Genomic DNA, 16,154 nt, shown 5'->3' on the forward strand with positions numbered 1-16,154 from the left:
CATTTCTGGACAAGAAATAGACAGGCACAGTGTAAAAAAATTGCTGTCCTCCATGTAAGCCTCTTAATAACAACCTCGAAATCAATCTTCTGCGTACTGTCTTATAACTACCACACGCTAACCGATTGCCACTCAAAGCACTCTCTTGCTGACCACCGTACTTTTCACAATGCATGAGAATCTTAATCTCAGGGTTATAGGTCCGAGGCCCAAACCAACTCTCTGACTCACCTAGAAAACTACAATCCAGGTTCGAATGTCAGGTAAATCCCAAATTAGCTATTGCATGTACAGCCTGGCTAGCTCAGTCGGTAGAGCATGAGACTCTTAATCTCAGGGTCGTGGGTTCGAGCCCCACGTTGGGCGTCTTTGTCTTCGGCAAATATCCAACTCACGTTACCAACTGCCATACACATCCTCTGAAGTGCGGGCTTGCTATCTCGAAGTGTGATGTTTATTGGGTGCTGTGGCTTAACTGGTCAATTCTCCTATTTGGAAACATGATACTCTGGTTCGAATCCTAACATTGCATGTGACAATAATGACATATTCTTTGCTAATGCAGTTGAATGTGCTCCATTTCTGGACAAGAAATAGACAGGCACAAGGTAAAACAATTGCTGTCCTCCATGTGAGCCTCTTAATAACAACCTCGAAATCAATCTTCTGCGTACTGTCTTATAACTACCACACGCTAACAGATTGCACCACAGGAGCCACTCAAAGCACTCTCTTGCTGATCACCGTACTTTTCACAATGCATGATAATCTTAATCTCAGGGTTATAGGTCCGAGGCCCAAACCAACTCTCTGACTCACCTAGAAAACTACAATCCAGGTTTGAATGTCAGGTAAATCCCAAGCTAGTAATTGCACATACAGCCTGGCTAGCTCAGTCGGTAGAGCATGAGACTCTTAATCTCAGGGTCGTGGGTTCGAGCCCCACGTTGGGCGTATTTTTCTTCTGCAAAAATCCAACTGACGTTACCAACTGCCATACACATCCTCTGAAGTGCGGGCTTGCTATCTCGAAGTGCGATGTTCTTGGGTGCTGTGTCTTAACTGGTCAAATCTCCAATTTGGAAACAAGATACTCTGGTTTGAATCCTAACATTGCATGTGACAATAATGACGTATTCTTTGCTAATGCAGTTAAATGTGCTCCATTTCTGGACAAGAAATAGACAGGCACAGTGTAAAAAAATTGCTGTCCTCCATGTGAGCCTTTTAATAACAACCTCGAAATCAATCTTCTGCGTACTGTCTTATAACTACCACACGCTAACCGATTGCACCACAGGAGCCACTCAAAGCACTCTCTTGCTGATCACCGTACTTTTCACAATGCATGAGAATCTTAATCTCAGGGTTATAGGTTCGAGGCCCAAACCAACTCTCTGACTCACCTAGAAAACTACAATCCAGGTTCGAATGTCAGGTAAATCCCAAGTTAGCTATTGCACATACAGCCTGGCTAGCTCAGTCGGTAGAGCATGAGACTCTAAATCTCAGGGTTGTGTGTTTGAGCCCCACGTTGAGCGTTCTTTTCTTCGGCAAAAATCCAACTGACGTTACCAACTGCCATACACATCCTCTGAAGTGCGGGCTTGCTATCTCGAAGTGCGATGTTCTTGGGTGCTGTGTCTTAACTGGTCAAATCTCCTATTTGGAAACAAGATACTCTGGTTTGAATCCTAACATTGCATGTGACAATAATGACATATTCTTTGCTAATGCAGTTGAATGTGCTCCATTTCTGCACAAGAAATAGACAGGCACAGGGTAAAAAAATTGCTGTCCTCCATGTAAGCCTCTTAATAACAACCTCGAAATCAATCTTCTGCGTACTGTCTTATAACTACCACACGCTAACCGATTGCCACTCAAAGCACTCTCTTGCTGACCACCGTACTTTTCACAATGCATGAGAATCTTAATCTCAGGGTTATAGGTCCGAGGCCCAAACCAACTCTCTGACTCACCTAGAAAACTACAATCCAGGTTCGAATGTCAGGTAAATCCCAAATTAGCTATTGCACGTACAGCCTGGCTAGCTCAGTCGGTAGAGCATGAGACTCTTAATCTCAGGGTCGTGGGTTCGAGCCCCACGTTGGGCGTCTTTTTCTTCGGCAAATATCCAACTCACGTTACCAACTGCCATACACATCCTCTGAAGTGCGGGCTTGCTATGTCGAAGTGTGATGTTTATTTGGTGCTGTGGCTTAACTGGTCAAATCTCCTATTTGGAAAAATGATACTCTGGTTCGAATCCTAACATTGCATGTGACAATAATGACATATTCTTTGCTAATGCAGTTGAATGTGCTCCATTTCTGGACAAGAAATAGACAGGCACAAGGTAAAACAATTGCTGTCCTCCATGTGAGCCTCTTAATAACAACCTCGAAATCAATCTTCTGCGTACTGTCTTATAACTACCACACGCTAACAGATTGCACCACAGGAGCCACTCAAAGCACTCTCTTGCTGATCACCGTACTTTTCACAATGCATGATAATCTTAATCTCAGGGTTATAGGTCCGAGGCCCAAACCAACTCTCTGACTCACCTAGAAAACTTCAATCCAGGTTCGAATGTCAGGTAAATCCCAAATTAGCTATTGCATGTACAGCCTGGCTAGCTCAGTCGGTAGAGCATGAGACTCTTAATCTCAGGGTCGTGGGTTCGAGCCCCACGTTGGGCGTATTTTTCTTCTGCAAAAATCCAACTGACGTTACCAACTGCCATACACATCCTCTGAAGTGCGGGCTTGCTATCTCGAAGTGCGATGTTCTTGGGTGCTGTGTCTTAACTGGTCAAATCTCCTATTTGGAAACAAGATACTCTGGTTTGAATCCTAACATTGCATGTGACAATAATGACGTATTCTTTGCTAATGCAGTTAAATGTGCTCCATTTCTGGACAAGAAATAGACAGGCACAGGGTAAAAAAATTGCTGTCCTCCATGTGAGCCTCTTAATAACAACCTCGAAATCAATCTTCTGCGTACTGTCTTATAACTACCACACGCTAACCGATTGCCACTCAAAGCACTCTCTTGCTGACCACCGTACTTTTCACAATGCATGAGAATCTTAATCTCAGGGTTATAGGTCCGAGGCCCAAACCAACTCTCTGACTCACCTAGAAAACTACAATCCAGGTTCGAATGTCAGGTAAATCCCAAATTAGCTATTGCATGTACAGCCTGGCTAGCTCAGTCGGTAGAGCATGAGACTCTTAATCTCAGGGTCGTGGGTTCGAGCCCCACGTTGGGCGTCTTTGTCTTCGGCAAATATCCAACTCACGTTACCAACTGCCATACACATCCTCTGAAGTGCGGGCTTGCTATCTCGAAGTGTGATGTTTATTGGGTGCTGTGGCTTAACTGGTCAAATCTCCTATTTGGAAACATGATACTCTGGTTCGAATCCTAACATTGCATGTGACAATAATGACATATTCTTTGCTAATGCAGTTGAATGTGCTCCATTTCTGGACAAGAAATAGACAGGCACAGGGTAAAACAATTGCTGTCCTCCATGTGAGCCTCTTAATAACAACCTCGAAATCAATCTTCTGCGTACTGTCTTATAACTACCACACGCTAACCGATTGCACCACAGAGCCACTCAAAGCACTCTCTTGCTGACCACCGTACTTTTCACAATGCATGAGAATCTTAATCTCAGGGTTATAGGTCCGAGGCCCAAACCAACTCTCTGACTCACCTAGAAAACTACAATCCAGGTTTGAATGTCAGGTAAATCCCAAGCTAGCAATTGCACATACAGCCTGGCTAGCTCAGTCGGTAGAGCATGAGACTCTTAATCTCAGGGTCGTGGGTTCGAGCCCCACGTTGGGCGTATTTTTCTTCTGCAAATATCCAACTGACGTTACCAACTGCCATACACATCCTCTGAAGTGCGGGCTTGCTATCTCGAAGTGCGATGTTCTTGGGTGCTGTGTCTTAACTGGTCAAATCTCCTATTTGGAAACAAGATACTCTGGTTCGAATCCTAACATTGCATGTGACAATAATGACATATTCTTTGCTAATGCAGTTAAATGTGCTCCATTTCTGGACAAGAAATAGACAGGCACAGTGTAAAAAAATTGCTGTCCTCCATGTGAGCCTTTTAATAACAACCTCGAAATCAATCTTCTGCGTACTGTCTTATAACTACCACACGCTAACCGATTGCACCACAGGAGCCACTCAAAGCACTCTCTTGCTGATCACCGTACTTTTCACAATGCATGAGAATCTTAATCTCAGGGTTATAGGTTCGAGGCCCAAACCAACTCTCTGACTCACCTAGAAAACTACAATCCAGGTTCGAATGTCAGGTAAATCCCAAGTTAGCTATTGCACATACAGCCTGGCTAGCTCAGTCGGTAGAGCATGAGACTCTAAATCTCAGGGTTGTGTGTTCGAGCCCCACGTTGGGGTCCTTTTCTTCGGCAAAAATCCAACTGACGTTACCAACTGCCATACACATCCTCTGAAGTGCGGGCTTGCTATCTCGAAGTGCGATGTTCTTGGGTGCTGTGTCTTAACTGGTCAAATCTCCTATTTGGAAACAAGATACTCTGGTTTGAATCCTAACATTGCATGTGACAATAATGACATATTCTTTGCTAATGCAGTTGAATGTGCTCCATTTCTGCACAAGAAATAGACAGGCACAGGGTAAAAAAATTGCTGTCCTCCATGTAAGCCTCTTAATAACAACCTCGAAATCAATCTTCTGCGTACTGTCTTATAACTACCACACGCTAACCGATTGCCACTCAAAGCACTCTCTTGCTGATCACCGTACTTTTCACAATGCATGAGAATCTTAATCTCAGGATTATAGGTCCGAGGCCCAAACCAACTCTCTGACTCACCTAGAAAACTACAATCCAGGTTCGAATGTCAGGTAAATCCCAAATTAGCTATAGCATGTACAGCCTGGCTAGCTCAGTCGGTAGAGCATGAGACTCTTAATCTCAGGGTCGTGGGTTTGAGCCCCACGTTGGGTGTCTTTTTCTTCGGCAAATATCCAACTCACGTTACCAACTGCCATACACATCCTCTGAAGTGCGGGCTTGCTATCTCGAAGTGTGATGTTTATTGGGTGCTGTGACTTAACTGGTCAAATCTCCTATTTGGAAACATGATACTCTGGTTCGAATCCTAACATTGCATGTGACAATAATGACATATTCTTTGATAATGCAGTTGAATGTGCTCCATTTCTGGACAAGAAATAGACAGGCACAAGGTAAAACAATTGCTGTCCTCCATGTGAGCCTCTTAATAACAACCTCGAAATCAATCTTCTGCGTACTGTCTTATAACTACCACACGCTAACCGATTGCACCACAGAGCCACTCAATGCACTCTCTTGCTGATCACCGTACTTTTCACAATGCATGAGAATCTTAATCTCAGGGTTATAGGTCCGAGGCCCAAACCAACTCTCTGACTCACCTAGAAAACTACAATCCAGGTTCGAATGTCAGGTAAATCCCAAGCTAGCAATTGCACATACAGCCTGGCTAGCTCAGTCGGTAGAGCATGAGATTCTTAATCTCAGGGTCGTGGGTTCGAGCCCCACGTTGGGCGTCTTTGTCTTCGGCAAATATCCAACTCACGTTACCAACTGCTATACACATCCTCTGAAGTGCGGGCTTGCGATCTCGAAGTGCGATGTTCTTGGGTTCTGTGGCTTAACTGGTCAAATCTCCTGTTTGGAAACATGATACTCTGGTTCGAATCCTAACATTGCATGTGACAATAATGACATATTCTTTGCTAATGCAGTTAAATGTGCTCCATTTCTGGACAAGAAATAGACAGGCACAGTGTAAAAAAATTGCTGTCCTCCATGTGAGCCTTTTAATAACAACCTCGAAATCAATCTTCTGCGTACTGTCTTATAACTACCACACGCTAACCGATTGCACCACAGGAGCCACTCAAATGCACTCTCTTGCTGATCACCGTACTTTTCACAATGCATGAGAATCTTAATCTCAGGGTTATAGGTCCGAGGCCCAAACCAACTCTCTGACTCACCTAGAAAACTACAATCAAGGTTCGAATGTCAGGTAAATCCCAAGCTAGCAATTGCACATACAGCCTGGCTAGCTCAGTCGGTAGAGCATGAGACTCTTAATCTCAGGGTCGTGGGTTCGAGCCCCACGTTGGGCGTCCTTTTCTTCTGCAAAAATCCAACTGACGTTACCAACTGCCATACACATCCTCTGAAGTGCGGGCTTGCTATCTCGAAGTGCGATGTTCTTGGGTGCTGTGTCTTAACTGGTCAAATCTCCTATTTGGAAACAAGATACTCTGGTTTGAATCCTAACATTGCATGTGACAATAATGACATATTCTTTGCTAATGCAGTTGAATGTGCTCCATTTCTGCACAAGAAATAGACAGGCACAGGGTAAAAAAATTGCTGTCCTCCATGTAAGCCTCTTAATAACAACCTCGAAATCAATCTTCTGCGTACTGTCTTATAACTACCACACGCTAACCGATTGCCACTCAAAGCACTCTCTTGCTGACCACCGTACTTTTCACAATGCATGAGAATCTTAATCTCAGGGTTATAGGTCCGAGGCCCAAACCAACTCTCTGACTCACCTAGAAAACTACAATCCAGGTTCGAATGTCAGGTAAATCCCAAATTAGCTATTGCATGTACAGCCTGGCTAGCTCAGTCGGTAGAGCATGAGACTCTTAATCTCAGGGTCGTGGGTTTGAGCCCCACGTTGGGCGTCTTTGTCTTCGGCAAATATCCAACTCACGTTACCAACTGCCATACACATCCTCTGAAGTGCGGGCTTGCTATGTCGAAGTGTGATGTTTATTTGGTGCTGTGGCTTAACTGGTCAAATCTCCTATTTGGAAACATGATACTCTGGTTCGAATCCTAACATTGCATGTGACAATAATGACATATTCTTTGCTAATGCAGTTGAATGTGCTCCATTTCTGGACAAGAAATAGACAGGCACAAGGTAAAACAATTGCTGTCCTCCATGTGAGCCTCTTAATAACAACCTCGAAATCAATCTTCTGCGTACTGTCTTATAACTACCACACGCTAACCGATTGCACCACAGGAGCCACTCAATGCACTCTCTTGCTGATCACCGTACTTTTCACAATGCATGAGAATCTTAATCTCAGGGTTATAGGTCCGAGGCCCAAACCAACTCTCTGACTCACCTAGAAAACTTCAATCCAGGTTCGAATGTCAGGTAAATCCCAAGTTAGCTGTTGCACATACAGCCTGGCTAGCTCAGTCGGTAGTTCATGAGACTCTAAATCTCAGGGTTGTGTGTTTGAGCCCCACGTTGGGGGTCCTTTTCTTCGGCAAAAATCCAACTCACGTTACCAACTGCCATACACATCCTCTGAAGTGCGGGCTTGCTATCTCGAAGTGCGATGTTCTTGGGTGCTGTGTCTTAACTGGTCAAATCTCCTATTTGGAAACAAGATACTCTGGTTCGAATCCTAACATTGCATGTGACAATAATGACATATTCTTTGCTAATGCAGTTAAATGTGCTCCATTTCTGGACAAGAAATAGACAGGCACAGTGTAAAAAAATTGCTGTCCTCCATGTGAGCCTTTTAATAACAACCTCGAAATCAATCTTCTGCGTACTGTCTTATAACTACCACACGCTAACCAATTGCACCACAGGAGCCACTCAAAGCACTCTCTTGCTGATCACCGTACTTTTCACAATGCATGAGAATCTTAATCTCAGGGTTATAGGTTCGAGGCCCAAACCAACTCTCTGACTCACCTAGAAAACTTCAATCCAGGTTTGAATGTCAGGTAAATCCCAAGTTAGCTGTTGCACATACAGCCTGGCTAGCTCAGTCGGTAGAGCATGAGACTCTAAATCTCAGGGTTGTGTGTTTGAGCCCCACGTTGGGGGTCCTTTTCTTCGGCAAAAATCCAACTGACGTTACCAACTGCCATACACATCCTCTGAAGTGCGGGCTTGCTATCTCGAAGTGCGATGTTCTTGGGTGCTGTGTCTTAACTGGTCAAATCTCCTATTTGGAAACAAGATACTCTGGTTTGAATCCTAACATTGCATGTGACAATAATGACTATTTCTTTGCTAATGCAGTTGAATGTGCTCCATTTCTGCACAAGAAATAGACAGGCACAGGGTAAAAAAATTGCTGTCCTCCATGTAAGCCTCTTAATAACAACCTCGAAATCAATCTTCTGCGTACTGTCTTATAACTACCACACGCTAACCGATTGCCACTCAAAGCACTCTCTTGCTGACCACCGTACTTTTCACAATGCATGAGAATCTTAATCTCAGGGTTATAGGTCCGAGGCCCAAACCAACTCTCTGACTCACCTAGAAAACTACAATCCAGGTTCGAATGTCAGGTAAATCCCAAATTAGCTATTGCATGTACAGCCTGGCTAGCTCAGTCGGTAGAGCATGAGACTCTTAATCTCAGGGTCGTGGGTTCGAGCCCCACGTTGGGCGTCTTTTTCTTCGGCAAATATCCAACTCACGTTACCAACTGCCATACACATCCTCTGAAGTGCGGGCTTGCTATGTCGAAGTGTGATGTTTATTTGGTGCTGTGGCTTAACTGGTCAAATCTCCTATTTGGAAACATGATACTCTGGTTCGAATCCTAACATTGCATGTGACAATAATGACATATTCTTTGCTAATGCAGTTGAATGTGCTCCATTTCTGGACAAGAAATAGACAGGCACAAGGTAAAACAATTGCTGTCCTCCATGTGAGCCTCTTAATAACAACCTCGAAATCAATCTTCTGCGTACTGTCTTATAACTACCACACGCTAACCGATTGCACCACAGGAGCCACTCAAAGCACTCTCTTGCTGATCACCGTACTTTTCACAATGCATGAGAATCTTAATCTCAGGGTTATAGGTCCGAGGCCCAAACCAACTCTCTGACTCACCTAGAAAACTACAATCCAGGTTTGAATGTCAGGTAAATCCCAAGCTAGCAATTGCACATACAGCCTGGCTAGCTCAGTCGGTAGAGCATGAGACTCTTAATCTCAGGGTCGTGGGTTCGAGCCCCACGTTGGGCGTACTTTTCTTCTGCAAAAATCCAACTGACGTTACCAACTGCCATACACATCCTCTGAAGTGCGGGCTTGCTATCTCGAAGTGCGATGTTCTTGGGTGCTGTGTCTTAACTGGTCAAATCTCCTATTTGGAAACAAGATACTCTGGTTCGAATCCTAACATTGCATGTGACAATAATGACATATTCTTTGCTAATGCAGTTAAATGTGCTCCATTTCTGGACAAGAAATAGACAGGCACAGTGTAAAAAAATTGCTGTCCTCCATGTGAGCCTTTTAATAACAACCTCGAAATCAATCTTCTGCGTACTGTCTTATAACTACCACACGCTAACCGATTGCACCACAGGAGCCACTCAAAGCACTCTCTTGCTGATCACCGTACTTTTCACAATGCATGAGAATCTTAATCTCAGGGTTATAGGTCCGAGGCCCAAACCAACTCTCTGACTCACCTAGAAAACTACAATCAAGGTTTGAATGTCAGGTAAATCCCAAGCTAGCAATTGCACATACAGCCTGGCTAGCTCAGTCGGTAGAGCATGAGACTCTTAATCTCAGGGTCGTGGGTTCGAGCCCCACGTTGGGCGTACTTTTCTTCTGCAAAAATCCAACTGACGTTACCAACTGCCATACACATCCTCTGAAGTGCGGGCTTGCTATCTCGAAGTGCGATGTTCTTGGGTGCTGTGTCTTAACTGGTCAAATCTCCTATTTGGAAACAAGATACTCTGGTTTGAATCCTAACATTGCATGTGACAATAATGACATATTCTTTGCTAATGCAGTTGAATGTGCTCCATTTCTGCACAAGAAATAGACAGGCACAGGGTAAAAAAATTGCTGTCCTCCATGTAAGCCTCTTAATAACAACCTCGAAATCAATCTTCTGCGTACTGTCTTATAACTACCACACGCTAACCGATTGCCACTCAAAGCACTCTCTTGCTGACCACCGTACTTTTCACAATGCATGAGAATCTTAATCTCAGGGTTATAGGTCCGAGGCCCAAACCAACTCTCTGACTCACCTAGAAAACTACAATCCAGGTTCGAATGTCAGGTAAATCCCAAATTAGCTATTGCATGTACAGCCTGGCTAGCTCAGTCGGTAGAGCATGAGACTCTTAATCTCAGGGTCGTGGGTTCGAGCCCCACGTTGGGCGTCTTTGTCTTCGGCAAATATCCAACTCACGTTACCAACTGCCATACACATCCTCTGAAGTGCGGGCTTGCTATGTCGAAGTGTGATGTTTATTGGGTTCTGTGGCTTAACTGGTCAAATCTCCTGTTTGGAAACATGATACTCTGGTTCGAATCCTAACATTGCATGTGACAATAATGACATATTCTTTGCTAATGCAGTTGAATGTGCTCCATTTCTGGACAAGAAATAGACAGGCACAAGGTAAAACAATTGCTGTCCTCCATGTGAGCCTCTTAATAACAACCTCGAAATCAATCTTCTGCGTACTGTCTTATAACTACCACACGCTAACCGATTGCACCACAGCAGCCACTCAATGCACTCTCTTGCTGATCACCGTACTTTTCACAATGCATGAGAATCTTAATCTCAGGGTTATAGGTCCGAGGCCCAAACCAACTCTCTGACTCACCTAGAAAACTACAATCCAGGTTCGAATGTCAGGTAAATCCCAAGTTAGCTATTGCACATACAGCCTGGCTAGCTCAGTCGGTAGTTCATGAGACTCTAAATCTCAGGGTTGTGTGTTTGAGCCCCACGTTGGGGGTCCTTTTCTTCGGCAAAAATCCAACTGATGTTACCAACTGCCATACACATCCTCTGAAGTGCGGGCTTGCTATCTCGAAGTGCGATGTTCTTGGGTGCTGTGTCTTAACTGGTCAAATCTCCTATTTTGAAACAAGATACTCTGGTTTGAATCCTAACATTGCATGTGACAATAATGACATATTCTTTGCTAATGCAGTTGAATGTGCTCCATTTCTGGACAAGAAATAGACAGGCACAAGGTAAAACAATTGCTGTCCTCCATGTGAGCCTCTTAATAACAACCTCGAAATCAATCTTCTGCGTACTGTCTTATAACTACCACACGCTAACCGATTGCACCACAGGAGCCACTCAATGCACTCTCTTGCTGATCACCGTACTTTTCACAATGCATGAGAATCTTAATCTCAGGGTTATAGGTTCGAGGCCCAAACCAACTCTCTGACTCACCTAGAAAACTACAATCAAGGTTTGAATGTCAGGTAAATCCCAAGCTAGCAATTGCACATACAGCCTGGCTAGCTCAGTCGGTAGAGCATGAGACTCTTAATCTCAGGGTCGTGGGTTCGAGCCCCACGTTGGGCGTATTTTTCTTCTGCAAAAATCCAACTGACGTTACCAACTGCCATACACATCCTCTGAAGTGCGGGCTTGCTATCTCGAAGTGCGATGTTCTTGGGTGCTGTGTCTTAACTGGTCAAATCTCCTATTTTGAAACAAGATACTCTGGTTTGAATCCTAACATTGCATGTGACAATAATGACATATTCTTTGCTAATGCAGTTGAATGTGCTCCATTTCTGGACAAGAAATAGACAGGCACAAGGTAAAACAATTGCTGTCCTCCATGTGAGCCTCTTAATAACAACCTCAAAATCAATCTTCTGCGTACTGTCTTATAACTACCACACGCTAACCGATTGCACCACAGGAGCCACTCAATGCACTCTCTTGCTGATCACCGTACTTTTCACAATGCATGAGAATCTTAATCTCAGGGTTATAGGTCCGAGGCCCAAACCAACTCTCTGACTCACCTAGAAAACTACAATCAAGGTTTGAATGTCAGGTAAATCCCAAGCTAGCAATTGCACATACAGCCTGGCTAGCTCAGTCGGTAGAGCATGAGACTCTTAATCTCAGGGTCGTGGGTTCGAGCCCCACGTTGGGCGTCTTTGTCTTCGGCAAATATCCAACTCACGTTACCAACTGCCATACACATCCTCTGAAGTGCGGGCTTGCTATGTCGAAGTGTGATGTTTATTTGGTGCTGTGGCTTAACTGGTCAAATCTCCTATTTGGAAAAATGATACTCTGGTTCGAATCCTAACATTGCATGTGACAATAATGACATATTCTTTGCTAATGCAGTTGAATGTGCTCCATTTCTGGACAAGAAATAGACAGGCACAAGGTAAAACAATTGCTGTCCTCCATGTGAGCCTCTTAATAACAACCTCAAAATCAATCTTCTGCGTACTGTCTTATAACTACCACACGCTAACCGATTGCACCACAGGAGCCACTCAATGCACTCTCTTGCTGATCACCGTACTTTTCACAATGCATGAGAATCTTAATCTCAGGGTTATAGGTCCGAGGCCCAAACCAACTCTCTGACTCACCTAGAAAACTACAATCAAGGTTTGAATGTCAGGTAAATCCCAAGCTAGCAATTGCAAATACAGCCTGGCTAGCTCAGTCGGTAGAGCATGAGACTCTTAATCTCAGGGTCGTGGGTTCGAGCCCCACGTTGGGCGTACTTTTCTTCTGCAAAAATCCAACTGACGTTACCAACTGCCATACACATCCTCTGAAGTGCGGGCTTGCTATCTCGAAGTGCGATGTTCTTGGGTGCTGTGTCTTAACTGGTCAAATCTCCTATTTGGAAACAAGATACTCTGGTTTGAATCCTAACATTGCATGTGACAATAATGATGTATTCTTTGCTAATGCAGTTAAATGTGCTCCATTTCTGGACAAGAAATAGACAGGCACAGTGTAAAAAAATTGCTGTCCTCCATGTGAGCCTTTTAATAACAACCTCGAAATCAATCTTCTGCGTACTGTCTTATAACTACCACACGCTAACCGATTGCCACTCAAAGCACTCTCTTGCTGACCACCGTACTTTTCACAATGCATGAGAATCTTAATCTCAGGGTTATAGGTCCGAGGCCCAAACCAACTCTCTGACTCACCTAGAAAACTACAATAAATGTTTGAATGTCAGGTAAATCCCAAGCTAGCAATTGCACGTACAGCCTGGCTAGCTCAGTCGGTAGAGCATGAGACTCTCAATCTCAGGGTCGTGTGTTCGAGCCCCACGTTGGGCGTACTTTTCTTCTGCAAAAATCCAACTGACGTTACCAACTGCCATACACATCCTCTGAAGTGCGGGCTTGCTATCTCGAAGTGCGATGTTCTTGGGTGCTGTGTCTTAACTGGTCAAATCTCCTATTTGGAAACAAGATACTCTGGTTTGAATCCTAACATTGCATGTGACAATAATGACATATTCTTTGCTAATGCAGTTAAATGTGCTCCATTTCTGGACAAGAAATAGACAGGCACAGTGTAAAAAAATTGCTGTCCTCCATGTGAGCCTTTTAATAACAACCTCGAAATCAATCTTCTGCGTACTGTCTTATAACTACCACACGCTAACCGATTGCACCACAGGAGCCACTCAAAGCACTCTCTTGCTGATCACCGTACTTTTCACAATGCATGAGAATCTTAATCTCAGGGTTATAGGTTCGAGGCCCAAACCAACTCTCTGACTCACCTAGAAAACTTCAATCCAGGTTCGAATGTCAGGTAAATCCCAAGTTAGCTGTTGCACATACAGCCTGGCTAGCTCAGTCGGTAGTTCATGAGACTCTAAATCTCAGGGTTGTGTGTTTGAGCCCCACGTTGGGGGTCCTTTTCTTCGGCAAAAATCCAACTGACGTTACCAACTGCCATACACATCCTCTGAAGTGCGGGCTTGCTATCTCGAAGTGCGATGTTCTTGGGTGCTGTGTCTTAACTGGTCAAATCTCCTATTTGGAAACAAGATACTCTGGTTTGAATCCTAACATTGCATGTGACAATAATGACATATTCTTTGCTAATGCAGTTGAATGTGCTCCATTTCTGCAAAAGAAATAGACAGGCACAGGGTAAAAAAATTGCTGTCCTCCATGTAAGCCTCTTAATAACAACCTCGAAATCAATCTTCTGCGTACTGTCTTATAACTACCACACGCTAACCGATTGCCACTCAAAGCACTCTCTTGCTGACCACCGTACTTTTCACAATGCATGAGAATCTTAATCTCAGGGTTATAGGTCCGAGGCCCAAACCAACTCTCTGAGTCACCTAGAAAACTACAATCCAGGTTCGAATGTCAGGTAAATCCCAAGCTAGCAATTGCACATACAGCCTGGCTAGCTCAGTCGGTAGAGCATGAGACTCTTAATCTCAGGGTCGTGGGTTCGAGCCCCACGTTGGGCGTCTTTGTCTTCGGCAAATATCCAACTCACGTTACCAACTGCCATACACATCCTCTGAAGTGCGGGCTTGCTATGTCGAAGTGTGATGTTTATTGGGTGCTGTGGCTTAACTGGTCAAATCTCCTATTTGGAAACATGATACTCTGGTTCGAATCCTAACATTGCATGTGACAATAATGACATATTCTTTGCTAATGTGCTCCATTTCTGGACAAGAAATAGACAGGCACAAGGTAAAACAATTGCTGTCCTCCATGTGAGCCTCTTAATAACAACCTCCAAATCAATCTTCTGCGTACTGTCTTATAACTACCACACGCTAACCGATTGCACCACAGGAGCCACTCAATGCACTCTCTTGCTGATCACCGTATTTTTCACAATGCATGAGAATCTTAATCTCAGGGTTATAGGTCCGAGGCCCAAACCAACTCTCTGACTCACCTAGAAAACTACAATAAATGTTTGAATGTCAGGTAAATCCCAAGCTAGCAATTGCACATACAGCCTGGCTAGCTCAGTCGGTAGAGCATGAGACTCTCAATCTCAGGGTCGTGTGTTCGAGCCCCACGTTGGGCGTACTTTTCTTCTGCAAAAATCCAACTGACGTTACCAACTGCCATACACATCCTCTGAAGTGCGGGCTTGCTATCTCGAAGTGCGATGTTCTTGGGTGCTGTGTCTTAACTGGTCAAATCTCCTATTTGGAAACAAGATACTCTGGTTTGAATCCTAACATTGCATGTGACAATAATGACGTATTCTTTGCTAATGCAGTTAAATGTGCTCCATTTCTGGACAAGAAATAGACAGGCACAGTGTAAAAAAATTGCTGTCCTCCATGTGAGCCTTTTAATAACAACCTCGAAATCAATCTTCTGCGTACTGTCTTATAACTACCACACGCTAACCGATTGCACCACAGGAGCCACTCAAAGCACTCTCTTGCTGATCACCGTACTTTTCACAATGCATGAGAATCTTAATCTCAGGGTTATAGGTTCGAGGCCCAAACCAACTCTCTGACTCACCTAGAAAACTTCAATCCAGGTTCGAATGTCAGGTAAATCCCAAGTTAGCTGTTGCACATACAGCCTGGCTAGCTCAGTCGGTAGTTCATGAGACTCTAAATCTCAGGGTTGTGTGTTTGAGCCCCACGTTGGGGGTCCTTTTCTTCGGCAAAAATCCAACTGACGTTACCAACTGCCATACACATCCTCTGAAGTGCGGGCTTGCTATCTCGAAGTGCGATGTTCTTGGGTGCTGTGACTTAACTGGTCAAATCTCCTATTTGGAAACAAGATACTCTGGTTTGAATCCTAACATTGCATGTGACAATAATGACGTATTCTTTGCTAATGCAGTTAAATGTGCTCCATTTCTGGACAAGAAATAGACAGGCACAGTGTAAAAAAATTGCTGTCCTCCATGTGAGCCTTTTAATAACAACCTCGAAATCAATCTTCTGCGTACTGTCTTATAACTACCACACGCTAACCGATTGCACCACAGGAGCCACTCAAAGCACTCTCTTGCTGATCACCGTACTTTTCACAATGCATGAGAATCTTAATCTCAGGGTTATAGGTTCGAGGCCCAAACCAACTCTCTGACTCACCTAGAAAACTTCAATCCAGGTTCGAATGTCAGGTAAATCCCAAGTTAGCTGTTGCACATACAGCCTGGCTAGCTCAGTCGGTAGAGCATGAGACTCTAAATCTCAGGGTTGTGTGTTCGAGCCCCATGTTGGGGGTCCTTTTCTTCGGCAAAAATCCAACTGACG

General features: G+C 44.1%; 20 non-coding genes across 20 annotated transcripts; all 20 read left to right on the forward strand.

Annotated features, from left to right (window-relative positions):
- The first annotated feature begins 293 nt into the window (after nt 1-293).
- On the forward strand, nt 294-366 carry trnak-cuu. The gene has a single exon. It is a non-coding gene; the product is annotated as a tRNA-Lys (tRNA).
- A 515-nt stretch (nt 367-881) lies between these two features.
- On the forward strand, nt 882-954 carry trnak-cuu. Its single transcript has one exon. It is a non-coding gene; the product is annotated as a tRNA-Lys (tRNA).
- A 1,090-nt stretch (nt 955-2,044) lies between these two features.
- Nucleotides 2,045-2,117, forward strand: trnak-cuu. Its single transcript has one exon. It is a non-coding gene; the product is annotated as a tRNA-Lys (tRNA).
- Nucleotides 2,118-2,632: 515 nt separating this feature from the next.
- trnak-cuu lies at nt 2,633-2,705 on the forward strand. Its single transcript has one exon. It is a non-coding gene; the product is annotated as a tRNA-Lys (tRNA).
- Nucleotides 2,706-3,208: 503 nt separating this feature from the next.
- trnak-cuu lies at nt 3,209-3,281 on the forward strand. The gene has a single exon. It is a non-coding gene; the product is annotated as a tRNA-Lys (tRNA).
- Nucleotides 3,282-3,795: 514 nt separating this feature from the next.
- trnak-cuu lies at nt 3,796-3,868 on the forward strand. The gene has a single exon. It is a non-coding gene; the product is annotated as a tRNA-Lys (tRNA).
- Nucleotides 3,869-4,957: 1,089 nt separating this feature from the next.
- On the forward strand, nt 4,958-5,030 carry trnak-cuu. The gene has a single exon. It is a non-coding gene; the product is annotated as a tRNA-Lys (tRNA).
- Nucleotides 5,031-5,544: 514 nt separating this feature from the next.
- On the forward strand, nt 5,545-5,617 carry trnak-cuu. The gene has a single exon. It is a non-coding gene; the product is annotated as a tRNA-Lys (tRNA).
- Nucleotides 5,618-6,132: 515 nt separating this feature from the next.
- Nucleotides 6,133-6,205, forward strand: trnak-cuu. Its single transcript has one exon. It is a non-coding gene; the product is annotated as a tRNA-Lys (tRNA).
- A 503-nt stretch (nt 6,206-6,708) lies between these two features.
- On the forward strand, nt 6,709-6,781 carry trnak-cuu. Its single transcript has one exon. It is a non-coding gene; the product is annotated as a tRNA-Lys (tRNA).
- A 1,678-nt stretch (nt 6,782-8,459) lies between these two features.
- Nucleotides 8,460-8,532, forward strand: trnak-cuu. The gene has a single exon. It is a non-coding gene; the product is annotated as a tRNA-Lys (tRNA).
- A 515-nt stretch (nt 8,533-9,047) lies between these two features.
- On the forward strand, nt 9,048-9,120 carry trnak-cuu. The gene has a single exon. It is a non-coding gene; the product is annotated as a tRNA-Lys (tRNA).
- A 514-nt stretch (nt 9,121-9,634) lies between these two features.
- On the forward strand, nt 9,635-9,707 carry trnak-cuu. The gene has a single exon. It is a non-coding gene; the product is annotated as a tRNA-Lys (tRNA).
- Nucleotides 9,708-10,210: 503 nt separating this feature from the next.
- On the forward strand, nt 10,211-10,283 carry trnak-cuu. The gene has a single exon. It is a non-coding gene; the product is annotated as a tRNA-Lys (tRNA).
- Nucleotides 10,284-11,385: 1,102 nt separating this feature from the next.
- On the forward strand, nt 11,386-11,458 carry trnak-cuu. Its single transcript has one exon. It is a non-coding gene; the product is annotated as a tRNA-Lys (tRNA).
- Nucleotides 11,459-11,972: 514 nt separating this feature from the next.
- On the forward strand, nt 11,973-12,045 carry trnak-cuu. The gene has a single exon. It is a non-coding gene; the product is annotated as a tRNA-Lys (tRNA).
- Nucleotides 12,046-12,560: 515 nt separating this feature from the next.
- On the forward strand, nt 12,561-12,633 carry trnak-cuu. Its single transcript has one exon. It is a non-coding gene; the product is annotated as a tRNA-Lys (tRNA).
- A 503-nt stretch (nt 12,634-13,136) lies between these two features.
- On the forward strand, nt 13,137-13,209 carry trnak-cuu. The gene has a single exon. It is a non-coding gene; the product is annotated as a tRNA-Glu (tRNA).
- Nucleotides 13,210-14,299: 1,090 nt separating this feature from the next.
- On the forward strand, nt 14,300-14,372 carry trnak-cuu. The gene has a single exon. It is a non-coding gene; the product is annotated as a tRNA-Lys (tRNA).
- A 505-nt stretch (nt 14,373-14,877) lies between these two features.
- Nucleotides 14,878-14,950, forward strand: trnae-cuc. The gene has a single exon. It is a non-coding gene; the product is annotated as a tRNA-Glu (tRNA).
- The last annotated feature ends 1,204 nt before the right edge of the window (nt 14,951-16,154 follow it).

Source organism: Coregonus clupeaformis, chromosome 13 (assembly GCF_020615455.1).
Source record: "Coregonus clupeaformis isolate EN_2021a chromosome 13, ASM2061545v1, whole genome shotgun sequence".
Taxonomy (NCBI): Eukaryota; Metazoa; Chordata; class Actinopteri; order Salmoniformes; family Salmonidae; genus Coregonus; species Coregonus clupeaformis.